This window comes from Equus przewalskii, chromosome 1 (genome assembly GCF_037783145.1).
Source record: "Equus przewalskii isolate Varuska chromosome 1, EquPr2, whole genome shotgun sequence".
Taxonomy (NCBI): domain Eukaryota; kingdom Metazoa; phylum Chordata; class Mammalia; order Perissodactyla; family Equidae; genus Equus; species Equus przewalskii.
Window position 1 is genome coordinate 168,739,752 of NC_091831.1, and position 25,672 is coordinate 168,765,423.

General features: G+C 41.6%; 1 protein-coding gene across 3 annotated transcripts in view; it reads left to right on the top strand.

The window, feature by feature from the left end:
* The window catches only part of AKAP6 (A-kinase anchoring protein 6), a 503,988-nt gene that overhangs the window by 14,315 nt on the left and 464,001 nt on the right, over window positions 1-25,672 (top strand). For 2 of the 3 annotated variants that reach the window (XM_070587721.1, XM_070587757.1), the window contains exon 1: window positions 22,888-23,045. The exons of the other annotated variant lie outside the window; for it this stretch is intronic. The gene's annotated coding sequence lies outside the window, so the exon portion shown is untranslated. Of the gene's footprint in view, window positions 1-22,887; window positions 23,046-25,672 lie in introns of those variants that run through there. 3 annotated transcript variants of the gene reach the window in all.

Sequence of the window (25,672 nt, forward strand, 5' to 3'; positions counted from 1 at the left end):
AATAAAATATGGTATAGCTATAAATGGAATATTATTTGGCCATAAAAAGGAATGAAGTACTGATAATGCAACAACGTGGATGGACCCTGAAACCATTATGCTAAGTGAAAGAAACCAGACACAAAAGGCCACGTATTGTACGATTCAGTTTATATTAAATGTTCTGAATAGGTAAATCCAGAATACAGAAAGCAGATTAGTGGTTGCCTAGGGCTGGAGTGGCAGGGCAAGGACGGGTAATAACTGCTAATGGGTGTGGGGCTTCTTTTGGGGTGACGAAAAGGTTCTCAAACTGTGGTGATAGTTGTGTTACACATATCTGAATATACTAAAAACCATTGAATTGTACATTTTAAATAGGTGAATTTTATGGTATGTGAATTATATCTCAATAAGGCTGTTATTAAAATGCATAAAAATAATTACAAAAATGCATCTACTTTTCAGTGATAAATACCACTTCCTCATGAAATGCTTATTTATGAGAAATGTTCTTGTGTCTTCTTGACCTAAATTTTTTCCCTTTCTCTCAGAAGTCGGGCTCATTCCTGTGACTAATAATTGCATCTTATCCTGATAGACTCTGCTCTGCTTCTTTTAAGTTTTAAAATAAATCTAGGGGCCGGCCCTGTGGCCGAGTGGTTGAGTTCATGCATTTGGCTTCGGTAGCCCAGGGTTTCACTGGTTCAGATCCTGGGCATGGAGATGGCACCGCTCATCAAGCCATGCTGAGGTGGCATCCCACATGCCACAACTAGAAGGGCCCACAACTAAAAATACACAACCGTGTACTGGGGGCTTTGGGGAGAAAAAGGAAAAATAAAATCTTAAAAAAAAAAACCCTCTAGATTGTGCTTCCTCTTTATGAGGAATAAGGCTAAGCCTTTACCATTTTTGAAGCAGTAAACATTCTGAGTTTTGGTGGTATAAATTTTGTAGTGCACTGTTAAATTTATGATTTTTAACTATGTATTTCAAATATATGTGAAAATAGAACGGTTTAATGAAGCCCCACATGCCCATCACCTAGCTTCAATAATTATCAGCTCATGGACAATCCTGTTTCATCTAGACCCTGCCTACTTCTGTCCCTGCCGTCCCCATAATTATTTTGAAGCAAATCTTAGACATTCATGTCATCTGTAAAGATTTCCATATTAAAGGATAAGCTTTCTTTTTTAATAAACATAACCACAACACCATTATCATACCTTAAAAACTAACAATAATTAAACAATAAAAACTAGCAATAGTATTCAATACCTTAGATACTTAATGTTCACACATTTCCTTGACTGATTATATGCAGCACTTTGTTAGAATCAGGATCCAAATAAGGTTTAATCATTGAAATTGCATTTCTTAAATTTCTTTTAATCTGTGGTTACACTTCCATCTCTTTTTTTCCCTTTGCAATCTTTTTGTTGTTGTTGAAGTAATCGGGAGTTTCCCACAGACTGTATTTTGCTGATTGCCTCTTCATGATGTTGATAAATGGGCTCCTCCTCACCCTGTTTTTCCAATAAATTGATGGTTGATCAGATTAAATACTCCATAGGTTGTTGTGTTGGGTGCTCCACAAGGAGGTACGTAAGGTCTGGTATTCCCCCTTTGGGGCATGTTAACAACCACTGATGACTGTTTTCTAGATCCATTAATTCATAAGGCATTCCAAAGGGTGATATTCTGTTTTTTCTTCTTCCTTTATTAGCTGGAATACTTCCAACTTACAGAAAATCTTCCCCTCAACAACTCCTAGGGTTTTCTGAGGTGCGGTTCATAAAGGAAAGGCAGGAAAGGTGCTTGATTCTTCCCCTGTATTGATCAGCTTTCAAAGTATGAAGTGGTTCCCTAGCATGCTGCCACGATGGCCAGTGCTTGTTAGTATCATGATGAACTTACAGATTTAAACACATGTGATATAGTTTAATCCACTGCAGGTGTTATCCTTATCGGTGCCTAAATTTTCCCATATTTGGCCAGTGGGGGCATTCGAGTTGGCTCCTGTATGCTCTAGATACAACTCTAGTAGTGTTTGAGGACTCCTTTGCTTTGTGGTTTAACAAGTTGTTCTGGGCTCATCTTTCACATTTCCTGCTCCAGACTTGAATGTGTCATTTCTCCAAGAAGCTCTGAGGTATTTCAGAGACAACTATCTGGGTGTGACAGGGGCTTATTGTTTCCACTTTGCTCGTTATTTCTAGGTCTTTTCAGTGGACAGATATATAAAATATTTTTTAAGGTAATATAAATTATGAATTCATACTGGTACTTCTAATTCAAAAACAGGGTTTTAACTTAATTTTCTTGATCTTACATCCATGCCTCCTCTCTTCTACATCAAAATCTCTGTTCTCAGCACTAATATAATTACTCATTTTCCTTATCATAACCACACTAAACACACAATAGTCCAAGAGAAGCATTACTAATGCTACTTTCAACAATATGATTAGTTGAAAACTTTAAAAATGTTTGTAGTTCTTTTTATTTATTTATTTTTAGAGATTGGCACCTGAGCTAACAACTGTTGCCAATCTTCTTTTTTTTTTCTGCTTTTTCTCCCCAAATTCCTCCAGTATATAGTTGCATATTCTTCCAGCTGTGGATCCTTCTAGATGTGGCATGTGGGACACCGCCTCAGCATGGCCTGATGAGTGGCGCCACGTCCATGCCCAGGATCCAAACCAGTGAAGCACCGGGCCGCTGAAGTGGAGTGCCCGAACTTAACCACTAGGTTAATGGGCCAGCCCCCTGCAGTTCTTTTTAAAATGAGAGTAAATCCACCCAAAAATGACCAGACACATTACTGTGTTTTAAAGTCACTGGGAATGATTTGCTTTTTGGTGGTTATACCACCAACTGGACTTACATTTAGGTTCCTTTTTAAAATTTTTATTATTAAGGATTTTTTTTATATTTCCTTTTTTTTTTTTGGAGGAAGATTAGCCCTGAGCTAACTGCTGCCAATCCTCCTCTTTTTGCTGAGGAAGACTGGCCCTGAGCTAACATCCTTGCCCATCTTCCTCCACTTTATATGTGGGACACCTGCCACAGCATGGCTTGCCAAGGGGTGCCATGTCTGCACCTGGTATCCGAACCGGCGAACCCTGGGCTGCTGAAGCAGAACGTGTGAACTTAACCGCTGCTCCGTGGGGCTGGCCCTGTACTTCCTTTTATTAAGGAAGTATAATTTACATCCTGTAAAATTCATCCCTTTTAATGTATAGTTCCGTGAGTTTTGACAAAAGCATAAAATCGCATACCCTGCACTAAAACCAAGACATAGAGCAGCTCCATCACCCTCCAGAATTGCCGAGCCCCTTTGTAGTCAACCCCCACTCCAGTTGCTACCAACCACAAATCTGTTTTCTGTCCCCGTAGGTTCGCTTTTATCCAGAATGTCATATAAACGAATCAAACCATATATAGCTTTTGGAGTACGGACTCTTGGCACAAAAGGATTGCTTTTTAAAATTTAATTTTGTTTTATGATATAAAATATTTACATGACTCCACAGTGAAATCAACAAAAGCGTATGCAAAGAAATCCAGCTTTTATCCTTGTCCTCTCTACTTTATTCCTTTCCTACCTCTTTAGCAGCCACTTTCCATTTTTTGATGTCTATCTTTATCTATCTATCTATCTTCCTATCTCATATCTCCTTCTCCCTTCTTAAATAGTTAACATACTACACACACTTTTCTCAAGTGGTACATTTTAATTGAAGTTACTTTCAAGTACTCAGAATTAAAAGAGCTGAAGGATAATAATATTCTTGATTATCCTCTAGTTTTAAGTTGGAACTGTGGGTTTGATAAAAAGGAGTAAATTCACCATCTTTTCTGTCTTCCCTCCCTTCATGTTGTTATGAATCAGCGCGGCAACATGCCCACCTCCATGGACTTGGAGGGTGGTGTCTGTGCTGCAGTGTAGGGTGGGTTAGGACTTCCTGAGTCCTCAGTGTCAAAGTGGGCTTTGTGCAAGCTTATGCTGCAAAGAACAGCAATTACCGAGTACCTCCTTGTGCCAGGCATATGCGAGATACGGGGGATAAGGCTGGGAACAATTCAGACACTTTCCCTGACCTCACGATCTTACAGTTCTCTGAGAAATGAAGAGAAAATGGTGAGGAATGTTCATCATGCATAGGAGAAGGGAGAACCTGGGGCTTCCTATTTCCTGTGGGTGGCCAAAGCTTGTGACCAGAGTAGCCAGACTAGGCAGCCACTTACTTTAAGGCCCCCCTTTACCTTAAAATATCTCCCTCCCAAGCCTGATCTGGGGACAGAAGTTTCCATCTCTGCAAGTCATTCCTTTGGGCTACCAGTATCTTCAGAAACACTTGTTACCTGATTAGGAAGAGGCAGCACACTAATACATTAGATCTCGTCCCATTCTTGCTCAATGCCTTTAATAATTTCTAGAAGATGGAAGGACCCTGAGGAGTATTAAGAAGAAAGGTATGGGCAGGACAGCCAGGGGTCAGATTGTAGCTATAACAAAGCTTACCGTAGCCCATGTATAGAATGACACATAATCAAAATGATCTCAGTAGGTTGGGAGAAGGGGCCTGGTAGCAACAGAATGAAATAATATATGGATAAAAGTAACATTTAGAATTCTTCATCATAGAGCTAAACACACACTTGGCCCAGGAGTGGGAGAAGCTGAAGGAAGATCCAGGGGAAAGTAGAGCAAGTTGCAGGCCCAGCTGCTGCCTCTTGACAGTGAGGGGAGCCAGCAAAGATAAACAGTAACCTGTGTGAGCCAGGAAGTGCTGCTGCGTCACTTCCTGCCCACCACATCTCCCACAGGAATCTTTCTTGTGGCCAACTGTCATCAGAAATACTGTATGCAGGAAAGGGAATTCTGGGAAACGTAGTTCAGTTTAGCTGAATTGACATGTTAAAAAGCTACCACAGGTGTGTTCTCCTGTGATTCTTTGGCAGGAAGTAACAGACTTCAATTAAAATTAGCTGAGGAAAAAATAACTTGTAAGATAACAGGGGTTACTCGAGTAGTTCTGAGCAAGAATGAAGCCAGGTCTCTGACGGACATAGAATCAGGTATGGCACAGCAATCTAACGCTTTCTTTGCTGCCCCTTGGCATGGCTGCTTCATCCATTCTATAGGCCTTTTTCCTCTGCCCCTTTGATCTACATGGCGAGTACAAGAGGACAGCTCACAACTCCCAAGGCTACATGCGTGGAAACTGGATGAGGCATCCCAAGAGACGAAGCCAGTCTGTCTTTCTGTCCTTTCCTTTTTCCTTCTTCACTATTTCAAGTCAAATATTGGTAAGTGGACTTTGATTGGTCCAGCTTAAACTTTATGCCTATTCTTGATCCAATCAGGGGAACAGAATCACCCTATAAGAAATGGCTCCAGGACCAAGACCCACCACTATGAGGGAAGCAGACAGCATAGGAGAGTTCACTCCCTGAGTCTCTAGAATTTGTTCATCAGAAGTGTTTCTCAGCAAGCTGTGACCCCACAGGAGATGCCTGAGCTCCCTGTGGTTCTGAGGAGTGCAGTGTATCTTTGTTCTCCTACTGTCCAGTCTTTTCCATTTTCCCCCTTCCAGTGCTCAGAGCTTTGATGCCCCTGTCCCTCCAGGCCTGGGAAAGCACTCAGTGTATGACCTCCTCACCTCCACTCTGAACTAGAGCTATCTGCTTTTAAAAAAAGAAATAGGAAAGGGCAATATCGTACTTAATCTAAGGAAATTAAGGGTAATGCCTGGACCCATGACAACAATAACAACAACAAAACCCAACCGACCAACCAACCAATGCACCCCACCCCCAAAGCCTTTGTAGTAAGTAACCACTTATTTTGATTCTGAGTCAGACGAGCCTTGGATTTCAGATAAACTAAAGGGAAAAACAAGCACAGAGACTGGGCCAGCCAAGAAATCAGCATTGTCACTTGGTTTAGTGCAGATGGCCGTCTTGAAAAGGGTCCTAACACTGGGGCAAATACAAAGCTACTATTCAACCTCATCACCACCAAATACTACTTGTTAAGCAAGTCATTGTTTTGTATTCACTGGAGGATTGCACAAAATGATGGATAGCTAGAAATGACACGACCGCTGGTTTGAAACCACCTGAGGAGTAACAAAATAAATTCTGCCACTCTCTGCGAGTTGTGGAAAGACTAGAGTGAGAGGAACCAATTGTATTGCCTGGATACTAAGAGCTTATTAGTGATAATTGGGCCAATAGTGTTTTCAGACCTGTTGCTAAAGGCCAGAAATGCTTATCAAAGCATCACCAACATAGGCAAGCTGTGAAGTAGATGAATTTTGCAGTCTGTGACTTATGCCTCCAAGCCCACCTCACTCAATCATTCAACAAATATTTATTGAGTGCCTACCATATGGCAGGCACTGTGTTACTCTCTAAAGCTCTCATTTAAAAAAATAAATCAATACCTGTATAGCCTTAGATTTAGAAGGGCTTTTAGAAGAGAATTGAGACCCACACTATCCAGGAATGTCTTCCAGTGACATTAAGTGCTCTACCTTCAAAGGCAGCACCCTCCAACAAAGGTCATCTCTGAATGATAAAAACTCTTCCATATATTGCAATGAAACTCAGTTCCTCTATTTCTACCCATGGGCTCTAATCTGTCCCATGGAGAACACAGTCCCACTTACACATGACAGCCTCATAAGTTTTGCAGATGTGACCACCTTCCTTCAAGTCTCCTCCATGGTAAGCATCCTCAGCACTCTTAGCTGTTCCTGTGATATCATATGAGCACTCTAGCTGCAAGTGTTCCTCTTCAAACATGATGCTCAGAACTGGACACAGCAATCCACAAGTGCAGAGTTTAGTGGGAGCATTACACTGGGATGATAATGTGGTCTCCATTTGCTTTAGTAACTATTTTGAACATCCTGAGTTTGGTCAACTAAGACTCCAGGGAGAAGCCAGATCTCTCCTACTCTCTACTCCTGCCACTGATGTCTTGAATTCAGGTATATCAGCATCATAGTCAAAGAGGGCTGTATTAGTTTCTTATTGCTGCTGAAACAAATTTAGTGGCTGAAAACAACACAACTATTATCTTACAGTTCTGTAGGTCAGATGTCCCACGTGAACCTCACTTGGCTAACTAAGATGTCAGGAGGGTTGGTTCCCTTCTGGAGTCTGTGCTAGAGAATCCATTTCCCTGTCTTCCCAGGAACTAGAGGCTGCCCACATTTCTTGGTTCGTAGCCCCCTTCCTCTATCTTCAAAGCCAGCAATGTTGCATCTCTCCGTGCCTTTCTTCCATAGTCACATCTCCCTCTGACTCACCTCACCTGCCTCACCCTTTCATTTTTAAGGACTCTTGTGATTATATTTGTGATTACATTACATCACAGTTGGGCCCACCTGGATAAACCAGAATAATCTCTCTATCTTATGGTCAGTTGATTAGCAACCTTAACTCCATCTGCTACCTTAATTCCCCATTGCCATGGAACCTAACTTATTTATAGGTTCTGAAGATTAGGATGTAGACATCTTTGGGGTCATTATCCTGCCCACCATAGGGATACAGCAGCTCCAGATACCATCTCCTCACACAACATCTAAAGACCGGAAAGCAGGCCATCTCTTATTCGTGTGACTTTTTAAGAAGGAGGGGGAAAAATTTCCTAAAGGCTTTTTGCTTCCAACAGACTTCTCCGACCATCTTACTGGCTAGAATTATGTCACATGCCCATTCCTAACTCAATCATTGGCAAGGAAAATAAATTACCCTGATTGGCTTGGGCTAGTCAAGATGTATTCCCTGGGGCTGAGGAGGGCCTAGCCTCCCAGGAGGCAAATAGGCCTCTGACATCTGAATCAAATTGAGTTTCTGGTAACAGGAAAGACATGGAAAATTGCTTTTGGGTATACTTCATCCTATAATGTCACCATGATAAGGGCCTCTAATTATGACCTAATAACCTGAAGGAGAGAAAGAGGTATTTTAAAATTATTTTTGCCTTTTCCCTCCCTATGCTGCAGAGAGCAAAGAGATTTGAGATATCTTGAGAAAAGAAAGGAAAGAGAAGTACCAATCTATTTTGGGTGTTGTATCAGTCAGGGTTCCATCAGAGAAATATATACATATATACATCCCCACTTCCCACAATATAAGGTCACATCCCGGTAACAAATCTCTTGATAAATATGCATATGTACATATGTGTATATATATATACATACGGACACACTAACACTCATACACAGACACACGAAGGAATTTGTTATAGGGATGTGACCCTATGTAATTCTGGGAGCTGGTCAGGCAGTCTCTGGAAGGCTGTCGCCTTCACATCTGATGTGGAGCTGATGACGCAGAGCAGGCAGGGAAGGGAAGATGGCTGTAAAAATCCAAAGTGCAGGAGAGCAGGAGCAAGCTGGAACCGCAAGCACACGCAGGATCCCGCAAGGAGGGACCTCATGCGAGTTCTTGTTGCTTCTGGCCTTTCTTTAAAGTTAATTCAATCTTACTCAGATTCCAGTATTTAATCTACTCATGATTTACTGCTGCTCCTGGATTTTCTTCCCTACATTTGAAGTTTTCCACATTTAGGAATACTGGCAAATCTAAACATTAGAGTTGGGAATCAGCATTGATTAGGGGCCTGTACTTTCAAGCCTTCGTTTTCGGGTAGCAAAATGGGGAAAAGAGAAAGAGTTAGTTTAACAATTTGTATTCGGGTGTCGTGTCAGGTGGTTCCCTTTGTTGTGCTATCTATGGCTTATGAGCAATTTAAAAACAAACTCTTGAGATATTTGTGTCTCTTCAATAAACAATATACTGTCCTTTAAGAATCCTGTTTACAGTCCATTTTAGGTTTGGCATTGCTTTTTGGTCACTGGCTTGAAAGATTGTAGTTAGGATATCAAAGCTCCTTCCCTCTAAAGTCTTTTGGTTGGTTAATGCCAATTATAGTGTTTAAGGCAAAGTAGCTGTGTACTTAGCTCAGAGAAATGGTCTCATAAGACAAATATTTGCCAAAAAACTTAAAATTATGCTTTTTGACATTATTCACTGTAGTCATTTGTTTACTAATAACAGTACCATCTATAGCTTAGGAAGCATTTTTGCATAAATCACTTATGTTTGAATTAAAGAGAAGGGAGAATTTGTTGAATGCCCAGGATGTTTCTGGTGCATGCTAGGTGTCCTCATCTCACTAATTCACGTTACAACCCTGTGGGGAGTGACTGTCCAATTTCCAGCGGAGGAAACCATGTCTTAGAGTGGTCACTTATTTCTCTCAAGTCTCCTGAAATGTGAACAGTGGAGCCAGGATTTGAACACGGTTCTACATGATCCCAAAGCCCATTTTTGTTGTTATGGTTTAATTAAAAAAATTAAGACTGATGCTAGTGAGCTTAGGTTTCCTTAGTAAAGTTTGTTATAGATATTCTATAAGATAATACACTTGAATAGACTGATTTGAAGTGAAATACAGCAGTAGGATGTATGTATGTGTGTATTCACACACACATGCTCATGTACACTCGCGCCCACATGCTTTCCTGTTAGGGAGGCAGTTTATCTAATCTGACTCTGCATTAAAAATAATAATTCTACATTAAAAAAGCATAGTGGCAAAACATTACTTTGTCTTTCTCTTTCCTTTTTTTAAAATAGAATTATTTGTAAGGTGTGTGTTTAGATACATAAACTATTATATTAGCCTTTTTATGCTAATATTAATCTCTGCTGATGTCATTCAAAATGCCCTTCTCTTTATTAATCCCCATATTAAACCTAACTATCGTAACAAACTATGATTATCAGCTTTCTCATATAATTCTTACATCAACTCCAAGAAGCCGCTTAATTCTTTGTATCATATTTCTAATTTGAAAATGAAGAAAGGAATCAATGACCCAAATCATCTTATTCAGAACCAGTCTATCCACTCTCGGAAGTTTCCTTTCCTTCTCCTTCTCTTTGATTTTTTGTTCTATTATCTTCAGTTTACACAGAGCTTTACTACAATCAGTAGTCATTACTTTTGAACCACACTTAAAAAAATTTAGCTTGTGAATAGAAGTAAATATTTAAGATCACATGAATTCACATTGTTATTTTTCAAACATGTCCCTAAAACATATTACTTTATTCTGCTTCCCTCTCATTCAAATACCAGCTGGCACTTCTTATGGTCCACAAAGACTGAAACATGCTTGGATGAGAATGGACACACCCGTTTCTTCTTCCGTGTTGACACTTGGCTCCAGTGATATCAAAAGCTGCCATGCCAACCTCTGCTAGTCAGACCCGCCAATTTGGGATTGGATCCAGACTAGTGTGTACTGGGGAATGGAGCTCAACAGTGTGTTAGGAAAGTGAGGATACAGACTTGCCTCGTTGCTTATGGAGTGAGGGAAGTTGGGGAGGCAAAAAGAGCTGAATTTCGTGTGAGTTGCAAAATTGTGGCTGCAAGTTGCAAGAGTTTGAGGCTGGCTCTCTTGGTTTCTCTTCTCTGAATGTTACATGCAAGGACAGAGGCACTGTTGACACCTAGGTCCAGTCCACAGGCAGGGACATCTAGCATCTGCATAAGAGGAGTGTTTGTGAGGCTGGGTACCTTCCTCACTCCCACTCCTTCATGCCAAGAGGACTGTGGCCCTGGATATTAGCCCCTTTCCTTCTAGATCCTGTTCCATTTCTAGTTTCCAAACTACCTAGGACTGAATTTCTTACAGAAATATGGAGAGGCAGGATTTTTTTCTTTAGAAGAAGTTAATATTTTACAATTGTGAATAATTTCTAGGATCAGAAATTGAATGTGAAATTGTGCAAATGATTTGTCTGTTCATGGCTTGTTTATTTTGGGTGGATTCTTCACTTATGGTCATCCCAACTATTTCCATAGCCACACACCTAAATTTTGAAAACAGTTAACTTGTCTAAGCAGGAACTTCTCTGGTGGCTTTATTTCATGGCCAAATCATTCACATAACTTGCCCTAAATTTTGGAAGCATATTTATAATGAAAAAAAAAGATTACAATTTGGCAATGTTTTTTAAAATAGAATATGTACATCTATATTCTCTATCTATGTATTCTAATATAAATAGGTCTAGAAACCCCTGTCAGGAATTTATTCTACCAAAACACTCTGAAAAGTATGCAATAATACTTGCCAATAAAAGATTGCTTAAATAAAAGCATAACCTTAAAATGGTACATTTCCTCTATTAAACTGAATGAGATAGATCTACAAGCAACCACAGTAACTGGAAAAAAGCAAGTAGCAAAAGAGAGTATAATATGATCACACCTTTGTCTTAAATATCTATATATATGTACAAATAACACACACAGGTTTATTTGTATATCTAATTTAAAAAGTTAACTGAATTGTTATCCTCTGGGAAGGTAGGTTTACAGGGCACATTTTCTTTCTCTGTTATGTATTTCAGAAATATTTCAATTTTTAGTGATTATCATGTGTTTCTTGTGAAATACAAAACAGACTTTAAAAATACCTGATTCCTTTCCTCTTCATTCCTTCCAAACAAGTCAGGAGGCCCTGTCAGGGGAAGTATTGGGTCTGAGATCCTGCGGGATTTGATGAATTAAGCCTTGGCCATCCCTGTTCAGTATGATATTTTATCTAAAATGTCTCACCCTGACCAAACCATCAAGCCTAATTAAAAATGGAAAATTCATGGAAGAAGAGGCCTCCCTGCACGCCCCAGGGGAGCCATTCTTCCCTGGCTCCCTCTGGATCCTTCCAGTTCATTAACTAAGAAGGGGTTGGAGGAGTTGTCTCCTGCCACAGCTGCTGCCTTCTCCAGTGTCGCTCTGATCTGGTCAGTGAAACCCCTGGTGGAAAGCAGAAGGCTCTGAGCGGCCTGCCAGCCCAGCCCGCTGGCTGCCTCCAAAGCAGGCCGGCTGGCTGGGCCAGCCCTCTCTCTGTCTCCCCCTCCTCCCTTTCCAAGCCATTGTGCTACAGATAATCATTAGGAAACAGGGGAATTGAGGGGCTTTGTTCTTCGGGACAGAGTGTGCCAGGAGTGAGGCACTCAGATCCTGGGGCCTTTCTAGGGATATCCCAGACCTGCAATCTTAGAGATGACCAGAGCCAATGGCCTTATTTGGGTGAGGAACATTGTGTGCCTCTGGCGACAGTACTCTACACTCTTGGGGTGTTTAGATTACAAAAGAGAACTGCTCTTCTTTGCCGCTCTTCCCTGGGACACTGAGGATGTTCACCCTGCTACCAGCTCAACACAAGCTTGACACAAAAAAAGCCATATTGTAGAAAAGAAACCATATTGTAACTTTGAATGACCTCTGATTAACTAGCCCAGACATGCTCTGTATATTTTATGGCCCCTCTCAGCTGCTTTAAGATGATAACTTTGTTCTTTTGAGTTCTCTAGGAATGTGGTGACCCCTGGGCAGAGAGTCTATGCTGATAACCATCATCAATGACAACTGAAAGATCAGGGTATAGGGTGTTGTTCTGGTCTCTGATGCATATCCAGTAAAACAAAAGACTATCAGGAAGTGAAACTAGATGTCTGTCCCCATCTGGAGACGAGCCCCTTATATAACTGGCCTGTAGTCTTTGTTCTGTAAGATGGTTCTTTCGGACATTAGTCAGCCATCTTCCCTCTTGCTAGCAAGCTGTAATAAAAAACACTTTCTCTCCTCCCACATTACCTCTTGACTATTGGCGTGTCTTGGGGCGGGCAGACGACCCCCCTGGGGTGATAACAACCCTTCCCATGGCCCATGAGAAGCCCAAGGAAGGACACAAGACTGAGAACAAGGCTCTTATTAATTTGATGGTGGCAGGGAAGGATGAGTCACAGAGTGGTTAATCACATAAGGAACACTTGGATTTGGTTTTGGTATGGAGGAACCCCCTGACAATGGAAATGGAGGAGGAAGATTGGGTGAGTCTAGCAGAGGTAGCTTTTCTTGTGTCATTGTAAAATGAAGTATTTTTGTAAACATATCTGTGTGTAGATAATTCAAGTAGGGCAATCTTTGTATTTAGGTAGAGATAATTATACTAAAGAAATTGATCTTAGATTTCTTTTCTTTCTTTCAAGTCAAGAAATTTTCTGCTGATGGCAATGCCCACTGGAACTCACTAATATCTGTGTTCTTTTCTGCCTGGGCACAAAACTAGACCTCATTTCTCAGCCTCTCTTGCAGCTAGGTGTGGCCTTGCCTGAGTTTGGTCGACAGAATATGAGTGAAAGCAATATCCTCTTCTTCAAGGCCTGACCCATGAAAATCTCCCACAGGCAAGCCCCACTCTCTTCTCCCTTTGTCTGATGAATGGAGAGATTCAAAGACTTAAAGGAGATCAGAGTTACAAGATGGAGGAACCTGAGCCCTGAGTAACTTTGTGGAGCAGAGTCCCTCTAATGACCCTCATCAGACTGTGATGTGAACAAGGAAACTTTTAATGTTCTAAGCCACTGATATTTGGGGGTTCTTGGCTAAAGCACCAAGTCCCTTCTAATTTAAATGAGCTACTTTAAATTAGGGTTCAGAGCTGCTTTCTTTCTACTTTAACTCATTTCAGTAATAGGAAATACTGCACAAGTATTCATATTCTATATCGTTAGATCTTCATTTAGACAGAGAGCTAGATCATGGCATTAATAGCTCTTTAAGGCAAGCTTTTTTTTAAAAATAGCAATTTCCTATGGAATATTTTTGGGCAAGCTTTCAGAGATCATTTATACTAGAGTGCTCTTATTATCAAGGACGAAAAAATTGACTTTCCCTGTGGTAAGAATAAACACAAATTAAAATACTTTCTTCAATTGCAACATACTTGCAATAATAGAAACTATTATTAAAAGAAAGAAAGAAAAAGAAATTTGTTGAATATATTTGTGTAACTCACACAATAAGAGAAAATAAGATCTGAAATACAGAAAATAAGTACAGAAGTCATGGTAGCTCCAGGGATGTCAGTAGGAGGAGCTCATGGAAAGTCTCTTCAGCTGCCCTCAGAATGACTCAGCTCTCTTACCTTCCATCTGTTCCTCCCACACCCAACATTCCATTTTCTGGGGGAGAGAGTCAGATGTAGATTGTTTACATGCTTACCCCTTGGTCAAGATAGGATATCAAGGCTGAGACCCAGGACTACCACAAGGAGGGTGAAAGGATAACATCCCCCTCAAAAAGGCAGAATTCTAAAACATCTCTTTAGAAACACAGAAAAATGGTAGCAGGAAAAGTAGAAGCAGTTAGATGGCTGTCACTCTATTTTGCCTGGTTGTGTCCTCTGCAGGATCAAAAAGATGATGCCAGGTCAACACATGGAACTTTTATAACTAAAGGCATCATTTATAACTAAGTGATAACTAAGATAAGTTATCATTTTATAACTATAAAAGAGTTACCAATCATTTGAATGGTAGTAGGCATTATCATCAAAAGCTTGAAGTATTTTACTATATTAGCCGCTTATAGTGTGAATGGGATTCCTGGGCATATATTCCAAAGAGGTGAGGTGTAATCATTATAAGCATGTGGCATTGTAGGTAACTGCAGTTTCTAATACTATATTTAAATTGACAACATTAATAGATTTAGCTGGGAAGTATCTTCAGCTTGACAGCAATTTTTAAAGTAATTACTTCATTTTAGTAAGAAGCAACATTTGGGCTGATTAGCATCTGAGGTCAAAAGGACAGTGCGTAAATCATAGGAAGCCTGTTTATTGATCCTTGAGTCACTGGGCTCTTAATCCACAGTATCACCAGCTCTTTGTCTGGGTTACATGTGCCCTGTGAAATGCAGTTACATTCATTTTTAAAAACTCTATTTGAAATAAATTTAGAGTTATGGAAGAGTTGCAAAGGTAGTACGGAGAGTTCCTATTTACCCTTCACCCAGCTTCCTCTATTGTTAACAGTTCATGTATCCATCTTTAGTCATTTTTTAGTAGTTGAGCATGAACAGTGATTAGACTTGAGAGACAGATTGATGTATTTAAAAGCATGGGGTTTTGGATTCTGACAAACTTGGATTTAGGTACTATGTTAAACTTACTAGCCATTAAACAACGTCAGGCAAGCTACTTCTCTGTGAAAATGGGGTGCCATCTCTCCTACAGGGTCCTTGTGGGTATTAAACATTCCATAAAAATGGAATCATCTTGTAAAGTTTTGGTACACAGTAGATGTTTAATAAGTGTTCATTTCTTCCTCCCCCTTCCACCTCTTACCAGTCTCTTTGCCCCACTCTATTCCTTCTTTCTCCTCTTTCTTTCTTCATATCATTGGATAATGTCACTTTTTTTCTGGCTTTTGGTTTTTGCTTTTGGATCTGTCCCCAGTCACACTGCCTTCTCAAACTTCCAGTTCTGGCATTTTCTGATGCTGAGGGAGAAGATGGCCTTTTTAACCTGAGTATTGCCTAGGCTTCTGCTGATTTAGCCTTAACATTCACCAACCCGAGTTTGAACTACAGAATGTTTCCACATCACTAACAAGGACATGGAAAAATTATAAGGAAAAAAATGAAACCAACCATAGGTTGCAAAATGTGTGTGTAGCTGTGTGTGGGGGGGGGCAATCGGACAAGTGTGTAAACTCAAAAACAACTCAAGCCCCCCCTGCACTGGAACACTGGAAGAGATTCCTCGTAGGTGAAGTTCAAGACCCTGGATCCAAATAATCCATTTTAGCCAAGTGGGACTCAGATCCTTGATGGGCTAATCTACTCTTGTCATTTACTCTGATGAATGTCCACAGGGAAGGGAAACTACAATACTGGCACCATCTCCTCTCTCAACAAAAATCTGCTTAAAACCAGATGCCTGGTAGCCATATGACAGACGCTCCACCCTGAGGAGGGGGCTCCCCTCAGAGATCTGGGAGAGGCAGGGGTGATTATGCTGCACGCCTGCTCCTCAGCTTAATGGGCAGGCTGGGGGGAGAGATGGAGCCCTGAACATCTTGGAGGTGACACCCTCTGGGCCGTAAGTGCTCCAAATACCATTTAGTCTCAGCTCAGCAGCTGTCCCATGGCAGCAGCCCTTTTTGTGATATTTGGCATGGAATTGGGATCCTCAGACTGGTAGAAACCCCAAGATCCGTGCGATAGTGTGGGTCAGAGGCCTGATTTGAGAGTGAAAGAGAGAGAGAGGAGAATAGGCACTGTCAATCTCCAATTGCCTTTTTTTAAAAAAAAGTTTTAAATTTTAATTCCAGGACTGTTATTCTGGTCTCCAGAATAGGAGAGGGGAGTGAGTGTTACTTTGTCACCATCAGGGACTATGATAAGGAGAAAACAATAATTAGGATTGGGCTGGCATGGAGTTTCACCAGGAGGAAATGCTTGCCCATGGTGGCTTTGTTCAGAAGTCCAGCAGGGGACATTGAGAGGGTCAAAGAGTGAAAACATGACCATTTGGTAAAGAAAATGGAAGCCAGATGTGAGGCAAGCAGCATTTCTGTAACAGCCACACACCCAGATTTGTAGCAGAGCAGAAAGTGCGAAGGCTGAGGCCTGGCAGTGTTCCTGCCTGTGGCATCTGCGGCTGGGACACCGACCAGAGGGTACCTTCTTTTCCTGAGTGATGCAGGAGTGATGGACAGAAGAGGGATGGTCAGGGGCTCAATTTGTTATGGTTAAACAGCGAATCGTTAGCATTAAAACATACTGGATATTTGAGCTTTGCAGAGGTGGCAGAAATATAATCATTTTACTAAGAGCTCAGTGTTAGGAATATTTAAATTTGTGGAAGTATGATGTGTAGTTTTTCGTTTTAGAAGAGAAACACTAACACATCATATCAGTACAACTATATGACCTAGTGGAAAAATGGTTGAGGAACAAGAAACCTGATTTATAGTCTAAGTTCTTTGGCTGATTTGCCTCAGTTTCTTACCCATCAATGGGAGTGATAATAGTGGCTAACACCTCATTACGATTAGCGTTGTGCCAGGTACTTTCTGTGGATGGGTACTATTATCATCGACTTCATTTTATAATGAAGGAGCTGAAATCTGAGTTAAGTAAGTTACTGAATGTCATACAGCTAGTAAATGACAGAGGCACCATTTGACTCCAGGTTGTGTTACTCCAGACACATATATTCTATATATTCAACTCTCACACCATACCGTCCACTCTATTTAGCTCACAGAATGTGGCAAGGATGAAATCGGGTAATTGAAAGGAACAGACTAGTTTTGAGATGGCTGCTAGAATGGAAAGAGCCTACCCTTTGGAGCCTGATGAAGGTGGATTTGAATCCTGCTATCACCTTGTAAATAGTTGAAAATTACGTAATCTTATCATTTTTGGCTCCATCATATTAAAGGGGAATGGTTATCCCTATTTTTCTGGTTGCTGGAAGATTAGATTTGATGTATATAAAGTGTTCAATTTGTAGTAGGAACTAAAAAATTGGTAGCTATCGTTATTTGCTCCTGCTTTCATATATTAGCCTTGAGGACCAGGACCATGAGAATATTTTTGTATCCTATTTTAGTTATAATGGGTCAGGGCACAAAGTTGTCATTCATCTGTTATTAACATTGGGGGCTTACCATGGGTTGGGTGCTGTTCTGGGTTCTTTCCATATATTAACTCATTTAACCACTCCAGGATGAAGAAGATACTCTTAGTGCCCTACTTTTACAGATGAGGAAGTAACTTGACACACAGTTACTTGTGTGAAGTTAACAGTCACACAGTTTGTAAGTGACAGAGCTGGGATTTGAAACCAGTGGTCTAGTTCTTAATTACCATGCTATTAGTTGTAGATTCATAAGATCACACAGTTGGAAGAAGAAATAAAGGTTTTATAGTTCAACCTTATGCTTCACAGTGAGAATCACTTGCTTGATATTTCTGAGAGACACTTATTTAACTTCTTCTTGTCTATCTTCAGTAGCAAGATGCTCAATGACCCAATGAGGCAGCCCTTTCAATTTTTGGGTAACAGTTTGTTAGAACTTTCTAATTTTAAGCTGAAACCAGCTTTGCCTTTTTCCTTTTCATTGACCTTCTAGTTTTTGAGGCATCCAGAACAAGGCTAGCTCGCTCTTCAATATGACACCCCTCTGCTATTTGAAAAGCACTACCTCCTCTTATCCAAGCCAGCAACTTCCGTGGCGACTCATCATCTGACTGGGCTCTGACTGTCTTTCTTTATATATGGTAGAGTAAAACGTGTCCATCATTAGTATATTATTCTTTTCTCAATGCAGGGTAAGATTGCATTAGCTTTTTGGACAACCTTGCACACAGCTTGCTCCCATTGGCTTTAGGTACTGTAACCTCCTGTTTATTAGTCTGTTCAGGCTGATGTCACAAAATACATAGACTAGGTGGCTTAAACAACACAAATGTATTTTCTCACCATTCTGGAGGCTAGAAGTCTAAGATCAACGTTCTGGCTGATTTGGTTTCTGGTGAGAACTCTCTTCCTGGCTTGCAGACAGGTACTTTCTCACTGCATCCTCACATGGCTTTTCCTTAGTGCCTGAGTGTTGGGAGAGAACGAGCTCTGGTGTCTCTCCCTCTTTTGTGAGGACACTAGTCCCATCAGATTAGGACCACCCTGATGACCTCACTCAACGTTTATTACCTCCTTATAGGCCCTATTTCCAAATACAGTCAAATTGGGGGTTAGGGCTTCAACATACGAATTTTGGGGGACACAATTCCATCCATAGCATCCTACAATCATAGGGTGTGGCTGTGTGCTGGAGACCTGTGATGGAGAATCGAAGGAAAGGGGCGTGACCACTTAATCTCGTGCTGCAGGGCAGTGTGCGAAGAGTCCAAACTGCCCTTCTTCCTTTAGGGGCTGTACTCCCTATCTCTGTCATCCCACCAAGCCCTCTTCTTGGTTTTGAGTGGCTGTGATACTGACAAGGTGGAGACAGAAAGGCAGACAGCTGAAATCTGCTATTGCATCAATAGCTCTGCGCTTCAAGCCCAGGGACTTCCCCATCTATCTTGTATTGGGCATTTTGACTTCCTGCCATAGGAAACAGATGCAGGGAGGGCAGGTTGTAAGCTGGAGCCCTTAATCATAAGGGCAAAGGGAGCTCTCCCAGGACCTTTGCTGCTGGCAGGATGACTGTGGAGACCTGCCAGAGAAATCCCAGCAGCCCTTGCGGAGAGGCTTAAGGTGGGGAGACTCACTGCTCCTGTGACTCAGCCTGCTTCAGTCCAGAAAAGAGTGAGGACAGGGAGAGCAGGGCATGTGTCCATCAGGATTCTCTAGATTGCAAGTTCTAGAAAGCCCAAAGTGCCTTAAGTAAGATGGGAGTGTGTTGGTTCACATGAAGTCCACAGGCAGGCTGAGCTTCCGGTAGGGTTTGGTGCAGGGCTCAAATATTATCACCAGGATCTGTCTCTAAGCTTTCTTCATCTGGGTGTCAGCTTTACCAGCTCACTCTATGTTTTCGTATCCTCCCACTACCAATTCCAGAGGAAGAATAAACAAATTTCCTTGGCTCTGACTGGTTTCTGTGCCGTTCTGGAACTAATCAGTGTAGCCACAGGGATGGGATATGTTGTTATTTTAAGCCAACCAGGAACTCCCTTGTAGCTAGGGTTTGAGTCAATTCCATAGAAACCACATGACTAGAGAATGATGGGGGGTGGTTTCCCAAAAGAAGTTTGAATCCTCCTTCCCAAAGGAACTTTGAGGTCTCTTGGAACTTTTGGAAATGGCTGTTGGACAAAAACAACAGGTATATATTACAGAGATTTCTGACATGGTCCCTAACATCTTCAGCCAATGTTACTGGAATATCCCTGAGGATTGTAGTAAGTGTCACTTTCTCTTCATACTCTTAATACAGCAACTTTATGTTTTTATATTCTAGAGTATAGGACTATAGTCCCTTCAGATTATCTCCTATTCGTTTCTGAGATTCTCTCTATAGTTTTGTCATTTGTGCCCATCCATCCAAAAACGAATACATATTGAGTGTCTACTGTGTAGCCAAGGGATGCTAGATGTTGAGGGTATTGCAGCAAATAAGAGAGAGATGGTTGCTGCCCTCAGCAGGCTTTCAATCTAGTGTTCCACTCTCCTCATCAAGGTGCCATGCTGGTGCCTGTCCATCACATCATGTGGCCTGGGCATCTCTGATCTCCCTCACGTGGTGGCTGCCCCCACTACCATACTGGTCTTGCCCTATTATTTATTATACTTTGCCACACAGAAAACAGGCTCTCCCCTTAAGCCTGCACAGCATGGCAGAGACTACTGTATGCTCTCATATGTGCAGGATAGCACTTGTCACAATTGCCATGAATTATCTATTTGTTTAATTATCTTTCTCTCTAGACTACTCATAAGGGTAGCGATTGTGTCTATCTTATTTGTCATTGTTTTCCCTTTCTTAGCACAGTGCCTGGAGCATTCAAATACTTGAAAGATCTGCTAGACTGTCGGGTTTAACAGGACTACTTAAGGTAAAGAAATAATGAAACAAAAACACGACACACAAAGTATCCTGAAATAGTTACTAGGTGTGTATGTTGGTCAGCTCAGGCTACCATAACAAATACCAGTCTAGGGTTGCTTAAACAACAGAAATTTATTTTCTCACAGTTCTGGAGGCTGGAAGTCCAAGATCAAGGCGCTGACCAATAGAGTTTCTGGTGAGAGCTCTCTTCCTGACTTCTAGATGACTGTCTTCTTGCTCACGTGGCAGAGAGAAAGAGAGAGAGACCAAGCTCTTTGGTGTTTCTTCTTATAAGGACACTAATCCCGTGTGTTCAGGGCCCCACCTGTCAAGACTTCATTTAACCTTAATTATCTCCTTACAGGCCCTATCTCCAAATAGAGTCACATGAGGCTTAGGGCTTTAACATATGACTTTTGGGTGGACACAAATCAGTCCACAGCAGTGTTGCTTACTTCGAAGTAAGTGGCTCCAGGCTACCTTCAGGGACCTTTCTAGTGACCACCTGCCTAGTTTCCTGCATGCTTCTATGTGGCAGAGGCCAGCTGACCGTACCCTGGAATGCTCTGAGCATGTCACCTCATAAGAATATAAACAGAACTTCCCTAAGACCCAGAAGGAGAATGAAGTTCCTCTCCCCCGGTCTAAGCTTGGCTTTCTCAGTCCCTATTTTTTGTCCAAGTTTCTGTCTTATCCAAGTATTGAGACTCTCCATTCCCTTTAGGGGCACATTATCCTCAATCCATAGCTCCCCTCTGAAAAAAAGGACAAAGATATCTCTAAAGACCACTCAAGCTCAACCCAAAATGAAAATCTTCTCTACCAAACAGAATTCTTATATTTTTAATATGAAACATCTACATTTAGGTTATTTCACATTATTCTCCAAGAAAAAATGGTAGGTGTAACCAAGGATGCATTTGGACTTTTTTTCCAAAACAAAGGCTCTGCTCACCCCAAAGGGAATTCAAGTCCCTATACCTGGGCAGGTAGAATTGCTTCCAGCGCTTAGATGGCAGCCTCCCTTCCACTAGCCTCTCCCCTCAGATTTTACCCATCACAGCGTGGAAAATCTTAGGGGTGGCCAGAACTCCCAGTATACTTGCGTTGCCTGAATCTGGTACTGAATCACCTAGTGCAATTCCTTAGCCTTTGAAGCTAGAACTCTGTATCTCTGAAGCTTGATGGCTGGAATAAAGGATAAAACCCCTATCCTAAAATTGCCAGAAATGTGTTTTCTGTGTATGTAATGGGTGGAAGTGGGAATAATATTTAGAGCATAGTTTTCCTTTGTTCTGAAAACCCTCTAGGTCATACAGCTGTGATTAAAAAACCAACTCCTGGTTGCTTGGATAGCCTTGGATGTTGGTAATGTCAACCAAATATGAATACTTCAAGCTGGGTGGTATTTTCTTTAGTAATGGAAAATAATGTTTCTCGAAGAGAAAGACAAGTTTTTAAAAGTGTGTGTGTTTTTTTTCTCTGCCGTCCTCATTGATTGATTTCTGTGGGGAATATTTGACATGAATAATTAGTATTCTAAAGTTCAGTGAAGAAACCACTTAGACCATTAACAGCTTAAAAACAAGAAACAGAGTAAAATATCAATTCCAAATGGTTGAGTCTTGGTACTATGTTTCTTGGTAATAACAGTAAAGATAACGTTTATATAGTGCTTTAGAGTTTGTAGAATGTTGATGGGTTACCATTAGGTCTGTTTCAAGGATGAGTGCTCCACTGAAGCCAAGCCACTAAGTAGCTCTAAATCTCATCGTTCAAATAACAAGTGGGTGTTTGTGTTGGGTTGGGGCATAGTGTTGCCTCTTCCCACCCCTGGTTTTGCTTCTCCTTCTGCTAAGTTACTCTGTTCTCTCTGCCCTGCCATTACCTACCCCCAGCATGTCTAGAGCTTCTGCTGCCTCTGGGACCACAAAGGGTTGAGGGAGTCTTTGCCCCCAATGAAGAAAGAACTGTCTGTGAGATAGCCATGTTACTAGACTGAACTCAAAACTGTTAACTCAGATCCTTGTACTTATTGTATTCATCCTTTCTCAACATCAGCCATTTGATGGATATTTGCTAGGACACACCCATTTGATGCCACCAGATTCTGTATTTTTCCATTAACTAGCTAAGACCCATTGTTGGCAAATACTGAACTTGGCAAAGTTAGGAATCTAGAATCAGGAAATCTGTTCCTGGATGGGCCAAGGGAAATTTCAAGACCTGTGAGCCCTGACCGACCTTGGGGGACTGGTGATGAGATAGAGATGACAGATTTTTCTCTGTGGATACTTTCTTCCTGCACCATTCCCAGGATCACTGCCCATGTGTGTCCCCTGCAGAGCAGAGGAAAAACCAAGCTTTCTATCCCTCAGGCTCTCTGTTCAGAGAGCTCTGAGCAAAATCGCTCCTCCCCTTGGGGTTCAGCCAAACGGAACCTTCTTTGTGACCTCTGATTTCCTATTGCTGAGGAAAGAGGAACTCGCTGGCTTATGGAGAGCTCATCAGGCCTGTACAGAAAACGGGGCTTCTGACTTGTTTGTTCTCAAAGGACAGATTATTTTCCCTCATTCACAAGTAGATAAAAACACTATCCAGTAGTGGTAAGTGAGAGTCTTCCTGATACATCTTATTTTGACTCCTTTGAGTTCTTCCATTAGGATGTTTATTTCATGGTGTGTTGTCATTTTGATGTGCTGTTTCTTTGGCTGTGCTGAGTCTTGCATGCCTGTATTCGGATAGGTGTACTAATATCTTCATACATACGTTCGCTAATCAGAGAATGTGTTTTCCCCTTTGGAATTGCTCTTATTGGAAGAGTGTTTCTTTACGTGTGGTTCATAGTCACATGGTCAAGCTTTGCCCATGTTTGGCTCTTTGTAATTGTTTTCTTTTTAAACACATACCCACGTATATATTATTAAATAAACTTCCTCTCCCATGTTCCCCGAGGGAAGCCATGCATAAAAAAGAAGTACAAGAGGAAATCCACTGCATCTGTGCTCTTGGTTACTTCCTCAGACAATAGTTGAACTCTTCACCGCTGAGAGAAAACCTTGCTTGTGGGGATGGATGGGGAAATCCACTCAGTGTCTCAAGTTTGTTTTCTTGGCTTCACTCTGGTCACTCTCCCAACCTCCTTGTCACTTTCCCCCAAGTATCCAGGACCAACTTGGGCCTCTCTTTCAGCTGGTTATCTGGGTCTTTCTAGTCTTTCCCTGACACCTGTAAAATGGCTTTGAACCTGGAGGATTTTAGCCTCTTAAGACGTTGGGGTTTTGAGGGTCAGAGAAGAAAGCTCTAACCTAGGTTGAAGTTTGAGAGCGCAAGTGCCCAATTCCTTTCTCTTCAAGGACTGAATGAGTCAGGCTCACTGCTCTTCTCAAAATCCCACCAGCTTCTTTCTTTAGTATCTTCCTCATTTAATAGTGGCATAGAGATGCTGCATCTGATACCAGTGGGGGTGACAACTTACAGGGCTAGAGTGAAGAAACTTGTACTTAACACCCATCAGCATTTGAGCTTCCTTAACTTGCAGGGTTTGCTCAATTTCTTATTGACCCAGTGCCTATAAATCAGTGCTTATTTGCATGGGAGACTTTGTCTTCTTGGTTTGGGCACAGAAGATCCATAGTATAAGATAGGACAGGCCGGGAGAGCACTGCAATCGTAGCTGCTATTCCTGCTGCCCTACTGCTATGGCTACTGTACTATTGTTGCTGCTACCTGCGGCTCTGGCAATGATTGTAGCTGTTGCTACTCTGGCTCATTCTGCTGCTACTAGTACTGCTCCTTCTGCTGCTGCTACTGTGAGTTCGGTTCTGTGCTAGATGCTGTAGGGATTAAAAAGAAATTCATTGTCAAAGCCTTGAAGATGTCTACAGTCTATGTAAGTCTAACCTGAGAAATAATGGCTGGCAAACAAGCACAATAATCACCTTTTATTTAGCAGGAATGTGTGCCAGATGCTTTGCATAATTAGATCATTTAGTTATCTGACCATCCTAAGAGATAGGTCTTACTATTAACCCTTTATAATAGATGAGAAAACTATGTTCAGAGAGGGCAAGTAACTTGCTGGTGATCACACAGCTAGTGAAGGACAGAGCTGAAATTTAAACCTAGGTCTGTCGGGCTCTAGAACCTAAGGCATTTTCACTAGGCTGGCCTGTAGTCTTAAAATACAGAAAGCACATTTCCCTTTATTATCGCAGGGGATTTCACAATAGTCCCCAGAAAAGGCAGGGCATGTATCATGAAAAAACCTGAAACACAGAGAATATGAATGACCCTCCGAGCTAGTTACCAGCACTGAGACTCAGGGCTCCCAGTCCCCAGCCCTAGGCTCTGCTTCCCTCTGGAGCAACAGTGTTTTACTGACTCTGTCTTTATAAAGCAACCCTGCAAATTAGCAGAAGCCCAGAGTCTGAAAATTAGGCCAGGGGGACAAGAGTTCTAGCGATTATTGAGATTGTTCTTCCTTGTGGACTTTCATGCTGTGTATTTTGTGCAACCACACTCACTTGGATCAGCAGCCTCATCTTTACAGCATCTTTGTCCCCTGAGCAGCATAGACATTACAGCGTGGAAATAAATGCATTGTCTGGTGGCTGAAGAGGTTAGAGATCTGTGTGTTGCCCTGATCAACAAGAATTTATTGACAACTTAGTACATGCCCACTAGTGTCAGACTGTACCAACAAAGTTTTGCTAGGCAAGACTTTTGCAATTGGTGGCCTCTAAAATTATGAATCCTTGGAAGCTCTTTAAGGCACAGTCTCCTCTCCCTGCTCTGTACGTGGCTGAGTTATGTTGTGGGTGATCAGAGTGAGCACTGCCTCTTTTCTGCCCTGCTGGCTGAATCCTGGGCTGCTGCTGGGGAGCCAGAGCGGCCAGGGCAAGATGCCTGGAAGTGTGTGTTTGTGAGGGAGGGTCTGTGTTCCAGCGGTAACTATACACATTTGGGAATTATATATTGTATCTTGGAGGTGACGAGTACAAGCTCTGTAGTCAGCCTCCCCACTTGGGTTCAGAGCCTGGCTCTGCTTCTTACACCAGCAAGATCTTGGGCAACTCTGGGTGCCTCTGTTCCTTACCTGCACACTGAGAATCAGCACGTCTCTCACAGGGCTCTTTAGAGGTTAAATGGGTTAATGCGTACCTTAACAGTGCCTGTCACATAGCTATTATAAGAATAATTATTATAATTTTTCTCATTTATTTTTCCTTCA